General features: G+C 39.3%; 1 protein-coding gene across 17 annotated transcripts in view; it reads right to left on the bottom strand.

Moving 5' to 3' along the window:
- The window catches only part of MYO6 (myosin VI), a 153,738-nt gene that overhangs the window by 120,086 nt on the left and 18,263 nt on the right, over nt 1–15,389 (bottom strand). The gene's annotated exons all lie outside the window — the stretch shown is intronic.

Raw genomic sequence — 15,389 nt, 5'->3', positions numbered from 1 at the left:
GTTCAGGGCTAATCTTCCTCAAACAAAACAAAACAAAACAAAAGCTAAGGGGAAAACTCAGTTTCCTTGATTTTCCTCACTAAAAAAATCTCTAAGAAATACACCATACAGGGACTGGCCCTGTGGTTGAGTGGTTAAAGGTTCAGCACACTCTGCTTTGGCAGCCCAGGTTGGCAGGTTGGGATCCCATGTGTGGACCTACACCACTCGTCAGCCATGCTGTGGCGGTGACCCACATACAAAGTACAGGAAGACTGGTGCAGATGTTAGCTCAGGGCAAATCTTCCTCAGGGGGGGAAAGAAAAGAAATACACCATACAATTCTAACTATTACTTAAGAAGCCATTTTTTTTAAAGGTAGAAAACAGTTGTTACATGAAAAGTAAAAATATGAATGTTGCTTCAGTATGTTTTGATCTTTATAAAGATCCCAACAGTCATATCAAACACTAAATTACATTCATTCTCTAACAGTGGCAAAAAAGATCCAATAGAATATAAAAGGATACAAGCAATTTAGTGATAGAAAGAGAAAGAATATAATAAAAACAGCATGGCAAAAATAAAAGGTAAGTTTATTAAACTATTGGGTTATAGAAGGGGAATCTATCAATCCTTGAAGTTTGTATAAGGCTATGATTAACATAAATTCATTAATCCTAGTTGGTGCAAAAACATTGAACTATCATGCTTTTAAACAATATTCTTAGAAAATACATAATTCATGACTTTATTATATAAAAATTTTAAAAACAAAAGTTATTTATACTACCTACTATATACAACACAGCACTAAAAACATATTTGCTTTGGACTATAGACATTCATCTATCTAAGTCATCAAGCAGATATTAAATTGGGCTATACCAAAGTGCTCTGACAGAATCGAAGGATAATTACTTTTCTTTATACAGCAGCAACAGTCAGAGAACCCAAGAATCATAAATTGCAGGTGTAGAAATGAAATTTCCCAAGTCACCTCATAGAGATGAAAATGCATTTATTTTTTAAGGCCTTCCAAAAAAGGGGAGGAGTTACTTTACTTTAATTTCATTTTTGTAAAGAATATATAAGCACACACACACACACACACACACACACACCAGTAGAATATCATCCACCAAAATGTCAACTACAGCGATTCTCTCTCTGTGGCAGAAAGATCTGAGACTCTTACCACTTCATTTTGGTTATGTGGATTTTCCACAATGAAAAACAAGTGAATGCTGTAGGCGAAGGGAGGATCGATTAGTCCACAAGGTATTCCATAACCATCCTAATGCTTTACCCCACCTTCCTCTGTTCTTCCTCACATCTTTCCCTGCCACACCCTCTCACAGCACCCACGGAACTCCTCCTCTAAAGGAGAGGCACAGGATAAACAGCTGTTTCATGTCTGACTTGCTGCCAGAGCAGACTTGACGATGGTGGGACGGTGTCTGCAGTGCTCACAAATGCATCTCTGGAACTCAGCATGGTGCCTCAACAGAGCAGGCGGGCAACTGGTTTTAAATAAACGAATGAACAAAACAAAATTTTGGCAACCAGAATTCAGCAATTCATCAAAAGGATCATACATGATGATCAAGTGGGATTCATACCAGGGACACAGGGATGGTTCAACATCTGCAAATCAATCAACATGATACACCACATCAACAAACTGAAATAAAAACTGGAATAAAAACCACATGATCATCTCAATAGATGCACAGAAAGCATTTGACAAGATCCAACAGCCATTTATGATAGAAACTCTGAACAAAATGGGCATAGAAGGGAACTACCTCAACATAATAAAGGCCATATATGACAAACCCACAGCCAACATCATACTCAATGGGCAAAAACTGAGCGCCATCCCCCTGAAAACAGGAATGAGACAAGGATGCCCACTATCACCACTCTTATTTAACATAGTATTGGAGGTCCTGGCCAGAGCAATCAGGCAAGAAAGAGGAACAAAAGGAATCCAAATAGGGAGGGAAGAAGTGAAACTCTCGCTGTTTGCAGACGACATGATCTTATATGTAGAAAACCCCAAAGAATCCATTGGAAAACTCTGAGAAGTAATCAACAACTACAGCAAAGTTGCAGGGTATAAAGTCAATTTACATAAATCAGTAGCATTTCTATACTCTAATAACGAACTAACAGAAAAAGAACTCAAGAACACAATACCATTCACAATCGCAACAAGAAGAATAAAATACCTTGGGGTAAATTTAACTAAGGAAGTGAAGGACCTATATAATGAAAATTACAAGGCCTTTCTGAGAGAATTGGATGACGACATAAGGGGATGGAAAGACATTCTATGTACATGGATTGGAAGAATAAACATAGTTAAAATGTCCGTTCTACCTAAAGCAATCTACAGATTCAACGCTATCCCAATCAGAATCCCAATGACATTCTTTACAGAATTAGAACAAAGAATCCTAAAATTTATATGGGGCAACAAAAGACCCTGAATTGCTAAAGCAATCCTGAGAAAAAAGAACAAAATGGGAGGCATCACAATCCCTGACTTCAAAACTTACTACAAAGCTACAGTAATCAAAACAGCATGGTACTGGTACGAAAACAGGTGCACAGATCAATGGAACAGAATTGAAAGCCCAGAAATAAAACCACAATCTATGGACAGCTTATCTTCGACAAAGGAGCTGAGGGCATACAATGGAGAAAAGAAGTCTTTTCAACAAATGGTGCTGGGAAAACTGGAAAGCCATATGTAAAAGAATGAAAATAGACCATTCTTTCTCATCATTCACCAAAATAAACTCAAAATGGATCAAAGACCTAAAGCTGAGACCTGAAACCATAAGGCTTCTATAAGAAAACATAGGCAGTACACTCTTTGACGTCAGTATTAAAAGGACCTTTTCGGACACCATGTCTTCTCAGAGAAGGGAAACAATAGAAAGAATAAACAAATGGGACTTCATCAGACTAAAGAGCTTCTTCAAGGCAAATGAAAACAGGATTGAAACAAAAAAAAACCCACTAACCGGGAAAAAATATTTGCAAGTCATATATCTGACAAAGGCTTAATATCCATAATATATAAAGAACTCTCACAACTCTACAACAAAAAATCAAACAACCCAATCAAAAAATGGGCTGGAGACATGAACAGACATTTCTCCAAAGAAGATATATGGATGGCAAATAGGCACATGAAAAGATGCTCATCATCACTGATCATCAGGGAAATGCAAATCAAAACTACACTAAGATATCACCTTACACCCATTAGAATGACAAAAATATCTAAATCTAATAGTAACAAATGTTGGAGAGGTTGTGGAGAGAAGGGAACCCTCATACACTGCTGGTGGGAATGCAAACTGGTGCAGCCACTATGGAAAACAGTATGGAGATTCCTCAAAAAATTAAAAATAGAGCTACCATACAATCCAGCCATCCCACTACTGGGTATCTATCCAAAGAGCTTGAAGTCAGCAATTCCAAATATATAATGGAATACTACTCAGCTGCAAAACAGAACAAAATCATTCCATTTGCAATAACATGGATGGACCTTGAGGGAATTATGTTAAGTGAAATAAGCCAGTTAGAGAAGGATAACCTCTGTATGACTCCAGTCATATGAGGAATTTAAAAATGTGGACAAAGAGAACAGATTAGTGGATACCAGGGGAAAGGTGGGGTGGGGGGTGGGCACAAAGGGTGAAGTGGTGCACCTACAACACGAATGACAAACATTAATGTACAACTGAAATCACACAAGATTGTAACTTATCATTAACTCAATAAAAATAAATAAATAAAAAAAATAAACGAATGAACAAACTGGTCTAAATACCTCAGAACGCAGCAAAAGATCAAGCTTTCCTGTTTTCACTAAAAAATGGTGATGGATATATGATGACTATCTTCTGTATTCAAAAATAAATCAGAATACCTCATTAGTCCTGTTTTTTTTTTCAATTTAACCAATTCCAGTTCCCTAAAATTTCCCCCAACTACGCGGCTCTCATCCTGAACCCTGGTTTCTCCACCACAGTTCAGCTGTGGATCTTAGTATCAAGCCAAACAATTCCAATTCTTAGTTACTACATATAAAATTTGGGCAAATTCAATCAAGTGCTTACAATATCCTTATATGCAAACAGCCTGTCCTCCAAGAATATGAAGTTTCAAGTTGCTAAGACTCTGTTTCATTCTCACCGTTCACCATTAGGTATTAGTACACTAACAACTGTATTATTTTATTTCTTACAGATTCTATGTCATAATTAGGACACAGTCTATTTTTAAGTGACTATCAAAAACACATATAGATGAACTTACAGTTGCTTTCCTACCTCACAGAAGCAATTGAAATGTTTTCTAAAAAGTCAGGTAAATATATTTAAAATCCAAATCTTTGAACAGAGTAACTGAACAATTTGCTTTAATAATCAGTATATTTACTAAGATTCCAAGATCACTAACCCAGTTCATATACTGTCTCCAAACTTTAGCACTCCAATGAAGGCCTCAATACTACCTTCATCCCATAAAAATTTATGATGACCTAACGTCTATCTGACAGGAAAAGGAATGCAGTAAGGTGTAAAACCCCTCCATACTCTGCGTCTCCAATGGAAACACCTGTGTACCTTTACCCACACCAGAATGCGCCCCAGCTCTCCTCAGAGCCGACTGCTCCACACGCGTCCCGGTCCTCCAGAACCTGGTGCCCACACTGTCTCTGAACTGGTTTAGTCACTTCCTCATCAGGACTTCTCTCTCTGTCAGCAAGATCAGTAAAATGCTGATTCCTAATGTAAAATGTTCCTTTCACGTTAAAACCTAAGACAGCAGTCCAAAGGAGAATTTTCTAATTGAACTATGAAGAAAGTTTACCAAACAGGCTATTTAGACTAAGAGAAATCATTTCAGTCTTCGAGTCTGTGAATATGGATTAAAAATGTGCTGTGTAAGGGGGTGTGTGTACACACGTACCAATGATCAAATGGTCTACCTCTCCGGAAGGTAAAATGTAATATACGGCAATTTAGAATAGACATGAAGAATTCTCATGACACACAGGAGACAAAATGAAGTTATGGGAACTTCATCTGAGGAGCTCTTTAAAGATAAAACAGGGAATGACCTGTTTTGAGTGGTTTAAATATGGTCTGCCAGGGAACAAAAATCTAGATTCAACAGAACTAACTCCTATTTCCAAATTTTGTAATGAGCAACAAGTATACGATTTTAATAATTTTCAATAATTCTTAAATCTCCACCATAGAATGTGCTCTATTTTTTAACTTCTCCATGAGACACTGAAATGTTTTACTAATTAGTGTACAAACCAAATTTTTAAAACATTTTGGTCACCAAGAGTTTCCTGAGTATTTGACAGAAAGTTTTATTTAAGCAGATTTAATATCAAAAAATAGAAACAAATGAACTGCACATTGGAATCACCTGGGGACCTCTGAAAAAGCACTGGCCTCTTGGTCTCAGCCTCATGTCCTGGAATTTGATGGGCCGAGGCTACCGTGCAGGCATCGGGATTCTGAGAACAAGCCCAGAATGTATTCTTCCACTTCCAAGAGTAACAACTGGAAATTCAATCACTTTCATGTCGATACAGTAATTATTTGGAAAATCACTCCAAATTCTCATTTAGATTGCAGAGAGGAATAAGGGAAAGATGTCGTATTGTCTTAGACAATTTGGGGGAATTTTTAATGTTCAGGCTGTAACTTTGATTAGCTCATTTTTTCCCCTTAAATTTAATTTACAGAGAAATACATTTAGCATCTGGTGTCCAAATATAAATACTGCAGTTTTGATGAGGAGTAAATACAGACAAATGTATTCCGAGTTAAAACATACATTAATTCATTCCTTTCCTCTTCGTTCATTAATCAATTTCTTGGAAATACAGACACACATTAGCAGGGACCAGTGAAAGGATCCTTTACAACACCACTTCACAAAGAAAACGTCTGTAAGGAAAAGCTCTGCTAACTTATCCGTGTGTCTTATAAGTTCACATTTCTATACATTTCTTGGGCAAAGCCATCTACACTATCCTTGTTAACATTAAGATTCTTTAATTATATTGTTAATCACCAAGGTTCAGTTAAATTGTCAATTTGACGTCAAAAAAATCAGGACTGATAAATCAATTAAAAAACACCTAGCTTTCAAAAAAAAAAAACCTACCTTTCAGTTACACAAATAACAGTCATTGGAAAATGTCTATAAGACTAAAGGTATAAAAGGGAGTAGTTTAGAAGTTCAAATACTAAATAACAACAGATACATTTTCTTTTCTTCTTTTTTCTTTTTTTCTTCTCCTCCTCAAAGCCCCCCAGTACATAGTTGTATATTCTAGTTGTCGGTCCTTCTGGCTCTGCTATGTGGGATGCAACATCAATGTGGCTTGATGAGTGGTGCTAGGTCCACGCCCAGGATCTGAACCAGGGAAATCCAGGGCCACCGAAGCAGAGCTCACAAACTTAACAACAGGGCCGGCCCCAGAACAACAGATACTTAACTCTAGACTCATACGCAATACAAGAAAGTTATTTCTGACCATATTTTCAAACAGCTAGCTCTTTACGGAATCTCTTTATGTAAGTTTATGCAATCTTTCATGGTATCTCTTTATGGCAAAACAATTAATATATTTTACAACAACAATTTACTTCTAACCTTTGTTCCTTCTCACTCACAATCCCCTTGAAGATAAAAAGTAGATTATCTATCTCTGGGACAAAACTCTCTCTTGTAAAATAAGAAAAAAAGTCTTGTGTTTAAATTCATATCCAAAATAGACCAGCTGATTGGTACCCTGATATTTTAAAACTACAGGTAAAATTTATGTATTTTGCAACAGATATGGGCCTTTAAAATGCTGATAGTAAAATGTTTGGGGAGGGAAAATATGATTTCTGTAGTAAATTCATTAAAAAATGCAATGAATTGCCATTAATTTGTTTGAGCAGAATCATGTGTTATTTAAAAGAACTATATCCTATTTATAACTAGTATAGTTTCTAATTTACATCAGTTTAAGTGTTTTTATTTCCCTAATGCTTTGTCTTTTCTACTCAGAATTTAAAAGCTTCAGTGTCTCACCTGAAGACAGTCATTCACCACTCAAGAATGAATGGTAGACGATGACTCAGTAAAACCATTGCAGCCTGGGCCGCCCGGTGCAGTAGTGCTTAAGTTCACAATCCTTTTTGGCACCCTGGGGTTCGCCGGTTCAGATCCCAGGCACGCACCTACGCACCTCTCAACAAGCTATGCTGAGGCAGGCGTCCCACATGTAAAGCAGAGGAAGATGAACACAGATGTGAGCTCAGGGCCAATTCTCCTCAGCAAAAAGAGGAGGATTGGCTGTGATGTTAGCTCAGGGCTAATCTTCCTCAAAAAGAAAGAAAGAAAAAAGCAACGATTGCAGCCAAAACAAATGTCTAGAAGGACAGTCCAAATTGATATGGCTCCTGTGGGAACGGGCATAAGAGATTTTTACCCTTTATTTCAAATTATTCTGATACCATTAATGATATATAGAAGGCAAAATAAATAGGAAATTAGAGGAGAAGACAGGTGAGCCCAGAATATAATCCCATACATGTATACATATATTCAAAATATCTGTGCTGTTTTAACATACACTTGAGTTTTCCAGATACATAATATCACAAAAATTAAAAAAAGACTACCCTTTACCGGAATCTTACCAGAAAGTGTTCATCATTTTGAAAATATCATGTTAAGAGAGCAGTGCTGATGGTGGTATCTGAGTTGCCAATTTCTCTAGGTTAGTCTAATTTAAGCAGCTGCATTCATCATTATTCTACATGTGTGTTTTCATATCTGATTATTTTATTCTGTCCTATGGTACAGGAGTACCTTCACATACTGAAATACATCTATTAATATAGAATAACGTAAGTAAAACTGTGTATTTATACCATATTATATTAATGTTACTTATTAATATAAACATTAATATACTTAATCACTTAAATATATGTAACTTAATAATTACCAGACTTCATGTTGTCACTATATTAGTTTTTACTTTTATACATGCACACACAGACACGTAGGTTATATTGTCCACTAATTTCATTTCACTATAATAAACGGGGTATTACAAAATAATTGTTTTGAAAAGAGACATCAAGTCTGACAGCAAAGAGAATTACTAGTTTAACAGTAAAGGAGGAGTAGCATCAGCACCATGACAGAGTTGCTCCCTTTGTCTCTCCCCTCTAAGTTACACCAACCAGACATCCACGGAATAACAAACAACTCCCTGCACAACATGACAGGACGTCTAAGAGACCCACGCATCTATACATCTGAAGATGGGTGGGCTGGACCCCCGGGAGGCAGCAGAACTAGGGGAGAAGACCCCAACCTATCCCCCGGCAGCTGCAATCCAAGGCATGAATCCTCACACTGGTGCATGTGTCTGTGAACAGAAGCTGCAGGAGCAGAAACGGCTTAGGCCCTGCCTGTCCCCCAGCAGGTCTGGCACCCATGCCTGTGAATAAAGGCTGCAGGAACAGAAACAGCAGGCGTAGCTTAGGCCCTGTCCCTCCGACCCAGTGCTAGTGGGCAGAGCACATACTCAGAGAATTCAGGACACAGAGTGAGCTGGTGATCCACCTCCTGCAGTGGCCAGGTCTTTCCTACACTGGGGACAGTATACGAAATGGGTTTTCCTGGCTGAGCCAGAGGGCCCTGACCAAGTTTTAAAAACACACCAGCTAGTGCCAGAGACCAGAGCCTGTACAAGCAAGCAGCAAGGACAATCTCTCCCTGCTGAGCCCCTGCCTCCCCACCAGTGGGGAAGGTGGAGCCTGCAACCAGAGGCTTCAGGAAGCACAGCAGAACTGATGATCCACCCCTAGTGGCAGCACCCCCATACTGGCTCTACCAGCAGGGGTGCTACATACAAGTCCCCAGATCCCCAGGGCCCCAGCAGTGACAGTGACACCCAGGAACCCAGCACCCCTGGCAGCAGTGAAGCCAGCACCGACAGACAACCCAGAAGCAGCACTGCAGGTGGTGCATGGAGCAGCAGCATCTGAGCCCATGGGTTCCCAGAAGGGAACATGAGACCCAGGCAACCCCAGAAGCAGACGTGCTCGCAGCCTGGTGACACCTGAAACAGCAGCAACATCACAAGCAGCAAGGCACCAGCAACATCAGAGGCACAAACAGCACACGGAGGGTGCTGACAATGCCTCTAGCAGAGGCAGTGGAGGGTGGAAAGTGCAGGCTCTCAAATACAACCAGAGCAGCTCACAACCAAAGTAACCACGGCCTTACCCAAATAAGAGAGGTGGTTACTACAAAAAATGCACCAGCAGAGGATCAACTCATGAAGTACCACGAAGAGCCACAGTAACCACAGCAGACAAGAAAGAGAATGAAAACTCTCCAGAAGCCAAACTTGAAGTCACAGAGTATCCCAATATAACTGACAGAGAATTCAAAATGGCTACCACGAACAACTTCAATGAATTACAAGAAAAGTGAAAAAGACAGTTCACTGAGCTCAAGAATAAAATTAATGAACAGAATGAGTACTTCACCAAAAAGACTGAACTCTAAAATAAAAAGACCAAACAGAAATACTGGAGATGAAAAACACAATTAATAAGATGAAAAACAAAGCAGAAAGCATTAAAAATGAGTGGACTATTTCGGAGACAGAGTGACTGAGCTCAAAGAGAGAAATACAGGGGCCAGACCATGGCCGCGTGGTTACATTTGCACACTCCACTTTGGTGGCCCAGGGTTTGCCAGTTGGGATTCTGGGCAGAGACCTGCACACTGCTCATCAAGCCATGCTGTTGGCGTCCCACAAAGAAGAATTAGACTGACTTACAACTAACATAGACAACTACATATTGGGGCTTTGGAGACAAGAAAAAACGAGGTAGACTAGAAAGAGATGTTAGCTCAGGGCCAACCTTCCTCACACACACCAAAAAAACAACAGAAATATAGAAATGATTCAGGTGGAGGAGGTGAGAGAACTAAGATTTTTTAAAACCGAGAAAATTCTTTGAGAAATATCCAACTCAATTAGGAAAAGTAACATAAGGATAATAGGCATCCCAGAAGGAGAAGAGGGGAATAAAGGAGCAGAGAGCTTATTCAAAGAAACAACAGCTGAGAACTTCCCACACTTGGGGAGAAACTGGATATACAAGCACAGGAAGCTAACAGAACTCCTAATTATCTCAATGCAAAAGACTTCTCTCCAAGGCATGTTATATTAAAACTGTTAAAATTCAATGACAAAGAAAAAAATATTAAGGACAGCAAAACAGAATAAAATAACCTAAAAAGGAACCTCCATCAGACTTTCAGCAGATTTCTGAGCAGAAACCCTACAGGCCAGTGAGAGTGTAATGATATACTCAAAATACTGAAAGACAAAAACTATCAGCCAAGAATACTCTTACCCAGTAAAATCATCCTTCAGAAGTGAAGGTGAAATAAAAGCTTCCCACACAGACAAAAGCTGCGGGAGCTCATCACCACTAGCCCTGCCACACAAGAAATGTTGAAAGGAGCCCTCCTACCTGAAACTAAAAGGCACAGGTTCACAAGGCTTCAAGCAAGGAGACAGAACCAGACAACTGCAGCCCTGTATCAGAATAAACACTTATAACATAAAGGATAAAGGAGAACAAAGCATCAAAAACAACTATAACCAAAGGAGTGACATCACCATCAAGGTGGAGAGAGTTGTTCCCTTTGTTTTTCCCTTCTAAGTTACAATTAAATGACCATTCATTAACCGGCAGAGGATTCCCTGCACAGCAAAACAGGACATTGGAGAAACCTACACAGCTGTGCATCTGAAGGTGGGTGGGCTGGATCCCCTGGGAGGCAGTCAAACTATGTGAGCACACCTCTCCCCCTCCCTAGCGGTAGCAATCTAGGTTGTGGGTCCTTACACAGCAGCCGGCACAACCATAAGAGGAGGCAGGGGCAGCCCGCCCAAATGAATGCTTTCGGAGTTATAGCCCAGACCATGGGAGCACCCACCAAGTGGCATGGCTCAGCCCCAGTGAAGCAGACCCCACCAAGCACACCAGCTCAGCCAAACCACCTGTGAGCACAAAGCCAGCCTACCCATATGAAGAAGGCACCCCTCCCCTCCTGCCTAGCACACCAGCTCAGCTGGTCCCCAGCTGCAGTGGGCCTGCACCAGAGCAACCCACCAACAGAGCACAGAGGCCCAGCCTGCACATGTGTGTGACCTGCCAAGCAGCTGCAGCCAGCATGCAAAGACAGAGAAACTCTGCCAGCACAACTTCCAGCAGAGGAGCAGGATCAGAAAACACTGCTCCTGCCCCACCCCAAGAGTGTGGGGCGGAATCTGCGGCCTGATACTACCACAAATGCACCAGCAAAGGATCACTTCATCAAACACATGAAGAGCCACAGTAACACTTCAGAGCAGAAGAAAATGACAAGTCTCCAGAAACCAACCCTGAACTCACAGAAATTTACAATCTAAATGACAGGGAATTCAAAATAGTTATCATAAAGAAACTCAATGAGTTATAAGAAAACTCAGGAAGACAGTTCAATGAGCTGAGGAATAAAATTAATCAGCAGAAGGAATTGTTCACCAAAGAGGTTGAAACTCTAAAAAAAAAAAAAAACAAAAATTCTGGATATGAAGAACAGAATTAATGAGATAAAAAATAACCTAGAATCCATAAAAAATAGAGATGTTATGAAGAACAGAATTAGTGATTTAAAGGATATTCAGGTGGAGAAGGAAAGAGAATTAAGATTTTTAAAAAACGGAAAAATTATTTAGGAAACATCCGACTCAATTAGGAAAAGCAACATAAGGATTACAGGTATCCCAGAGGGAGAAGGGAGGGAGAAAGGAGCAGAAAGCTTATTCAAAGAAACAATAGCTAAGAACTTCCCAAACGTGGGGAAGGAACTGGACTTACAAATACATGAACCCAAATACAACTCCTAATTACATCAATGCAAAAGGACCTTCCCCAAGGCATCTCATATTAAAACTGTCAAAAATCAATAACAAAGAAGAAATATTAAGGACAGCAAGGCAGAAGAATATAACCTACAAAGGAACCCTTATAAGGCTTTCAGCAGATTTCTCAGCAGAAACCTTACAGGCTAAGAGAGAATGGAATGATATACTCAAAATACTGAAAGACAAAGACTTCCAGCCAAAAATACTCTATCTGGCAAAATTATACTTCAGATGTGACAGAGAAATAAAAACTTTCCCAGATAAACAAAAGTTGAGGGAGTTCACTTCCACTAGTCCTCCCTTACAAAAAATGACCAAGGAAGGCCCCCTACTGCAAGGAAAAGACAAAGGTTTACAACGCTTTGAGCAAGGAAATGGACAGAATCAGAAAATTGCAGCTCTGTATCAGAACAGGTCAGTAAACAATTCTAACACAAAAAACAAAGGGAAGGAAAGCATCAAAAATAACTATAAACACTTTAACTTAGTCACAAACTCACAACACAGGAAAGAACAATTTGTGACAACAATAACTCAGAAGGGGAAAGGGAAAGTGATGGAACCTGCTTAGGCTAATGGAGATAAGAGGCTATCAGAAAAAGGACTATCTCATCTATGAGATATTTTATACAAACCTCATGGTAACCACTAAACCGAAACAGAGCAGAGACACAAATCATAAAAAAAAAAAAAAGAGAGAGAAAACTGAGAAAATTATCACAGAAAACTACCAAACTGAAATGGCAGTCAGAAACACAAGGGAAAAGAAATAATGGAGGGGCTGGCCCCGTGGCCGAGTGGTTAAGTTCACGCGCTCCGCTGCAGGCGGCCCAGTGTTTCGTCGGTTCGAATCCTGGGCGCGGACATGGCACTGCTCGTCAGACCACGCTGAGGCAGCGTCCCACATGCCACAACTAGAAGGACCCACAACGAAGAATATACAACTATGTACTGGGGGGCTTTGGGGAGGAAAAAGGAAAAAAATAAAATCTTTAAAAAAAAAAAAAGAAATAATGGAAATATAGAACAACCAGAAAACAAGAGATAAAATGGCAGTATTAAGCCCTCATACATCAATAATCACTCTAAATGTAAATAAATTGAAGTCTACAATCAAAAGACACAGAGTAGCAGGATGGATTAGAAAACAAGACCCAACAATATGCTGCCTCCAGGAAACACCTCTCAGTTCTAAAGACAAACACAGGCTCAGAGTGAAGGGATGGAAGACAATACTCCAAGCTAATGGCAAACAAAAGAAACCAGGTGTTGCCATACTTATGTAAGACAAAGCAGACTTCTTCTCGATAAAGGAGACAATGAGAGACAAAGAAAGGCAGTATACAATGACAAAAGGAACATTCCACCAGCAGGACATAGTACTTATGAATATATATGCACCTAACACAGGAGCACAAAAGTACATAAAGCGACTATTAACAGACCTAACAGAAAAAACTGACAGCAACACAATAATAGTAGGGGACCTCAACACCCCACTTACATCAATGGATAGATCATCCAGACAGAAAATCAACAAGGAAATAGTGGAATTAAATGAAAAACTAGACCAAATGGACATAATAAATATATACAGAGCGTTCCACCCAAAAACAGCAGAATACACATTCTTCTCAAGTGCACATGGAACATTCTCAAAGACAGACCATATGCTGGGAAACAAGCCAAGCCTCAATAAACTTAAGAAGACTGAAATCATATCAAGCATCTTTTCCAACCACAATGCCATGAAATTAGAAATCAACTAGAAGAAAAAGGCTAAGAAAGTCACAAACATGTGGAGACTAAGCAACCTTTGGATCAACAAAAAAAATCAAAGGAGAAATCAAAAAAATACCCAGAGACAAATGAAAATGAAAACACAACATACCAACTCTTATGGGATGCAGCAAAAGTTGTTCTAAGAGGGAAATCTATAGCAATACAGGCCTACCACAACAAAGAAGAAAAATCTCAAATAAGTAATTTTAAACTACACCTAGAGAAGTGGAAAAAGAAGAACAAACGAAGCCCAAAGACAGCAGAAGGAGGGAAATAATAAAAATTAGAGGAAAAATAAATGAAGCAGAGACTAAAAAACAAATCAATGAAAGAAAGAATCAACGAAACTAAGAGCTGGTTTCTTAAGAAGATAAACAAAATTGACAAACTCTTAGCCAAACTCACTAAGAAGAAAGAAGCCTCAAATAAATAAAATTAGAAATGAAAGGAGAAATTACAACGGACCACTAAAATACAAAGGACTATAAGAGAATACTATGAAAAACTATATGCTAACAAATTGGACAACTCAGAAGAAATGGATACATTCTTAGACTGACACAACCACCCAAAACTGAATCAAGAAGAAATAGAGAATCTGAACAGACCAATCACAAGTAAAGACACTGAAACAGTAATCAAAAATCTCCCAAAAAACAAAAGTCCAGGACCAGATGGCTTCCCTGGAGAAATCTACTGAAGATTCAAAGAAGATCTAACAGCTATCCTTCTCAAACTATTCCAAAAATATTGAAGAAGACAGAACGCTTCCTAACTCATTCTATGAGGCCAACATTACCCTGATACCAAAACCAGACAAGGACAAGACAAAGAAGGAAAATTACAGGCCAATATCACTTATGAACATAGATGCAAAAATCTCAACAAGATATTGGCAAATTGAATACAGCAATACATTAAAAGGATCATACACCTTGATTAAGGGAGATACATACCAGGGACACAGGGATGGTTCAACATGTGCAAATCAACCAATATGATACACCACATTAACAAATGAGGAATAGGGGGGTGGGCCTGGTGGCACAGCAGTTAAGTTCACACGCTCCGCTTCTCAGCAGCCCAGGGTTCGCCGGTTTGGATCCCATGTGTGGACATGGCACTGCTTGACAAAAAGCCATGCTGTGGTAGGCAGCCCACATATAAAGCAGAGGAAGATGAGCATGGATGTTAGCTCAGGACCAGTCTTTCTCAGCAAAAAGAGGAGGATTGGGGGCAGATGTTAGCTCAGGGCTAATCTTCCTCAAAAAAAAAAATGAGGAATAAAAATCACATGATCATCTCAACAGATGCAAAGAAAGCATTTGACAAGATCCAACATCCATTTATGACAAACACTCTCAAAAAAATGGGAATAGAAGGAAAGTATCTCAACATAATAAAGGCCATATATGACAAGCCCACAGCCAACATCGTACTTAATGGTGAAAAACTGAAAGCCATTCCTCTGAGAACAGGAACAAGACAAGGGTGCCCACTCTCGCCACTCCTATCCAACACAGTACTGGAGGTTTCAGCAATAGGCAAGAAAAAGAAATAAAATGTATCCAAA

This window comes from Equus przewalskii, chromosome 9 (assembly GCF_037783145.1).
Source record: "Equus przewalskii isolate Varuska chromosome 9, EquPr2, whole genome shotgun sequence".
NCBI lineage: Eukaryota > Metazoa > Chordata > Mammalia > Perissodactyla > Equidae > Equus > Equus przewalskii.
The sequence above is the reverse complement of the archived record's forward strand: the minus strand, read 5'-3'. Positions and strand labels throughout refer to the sequence as shown.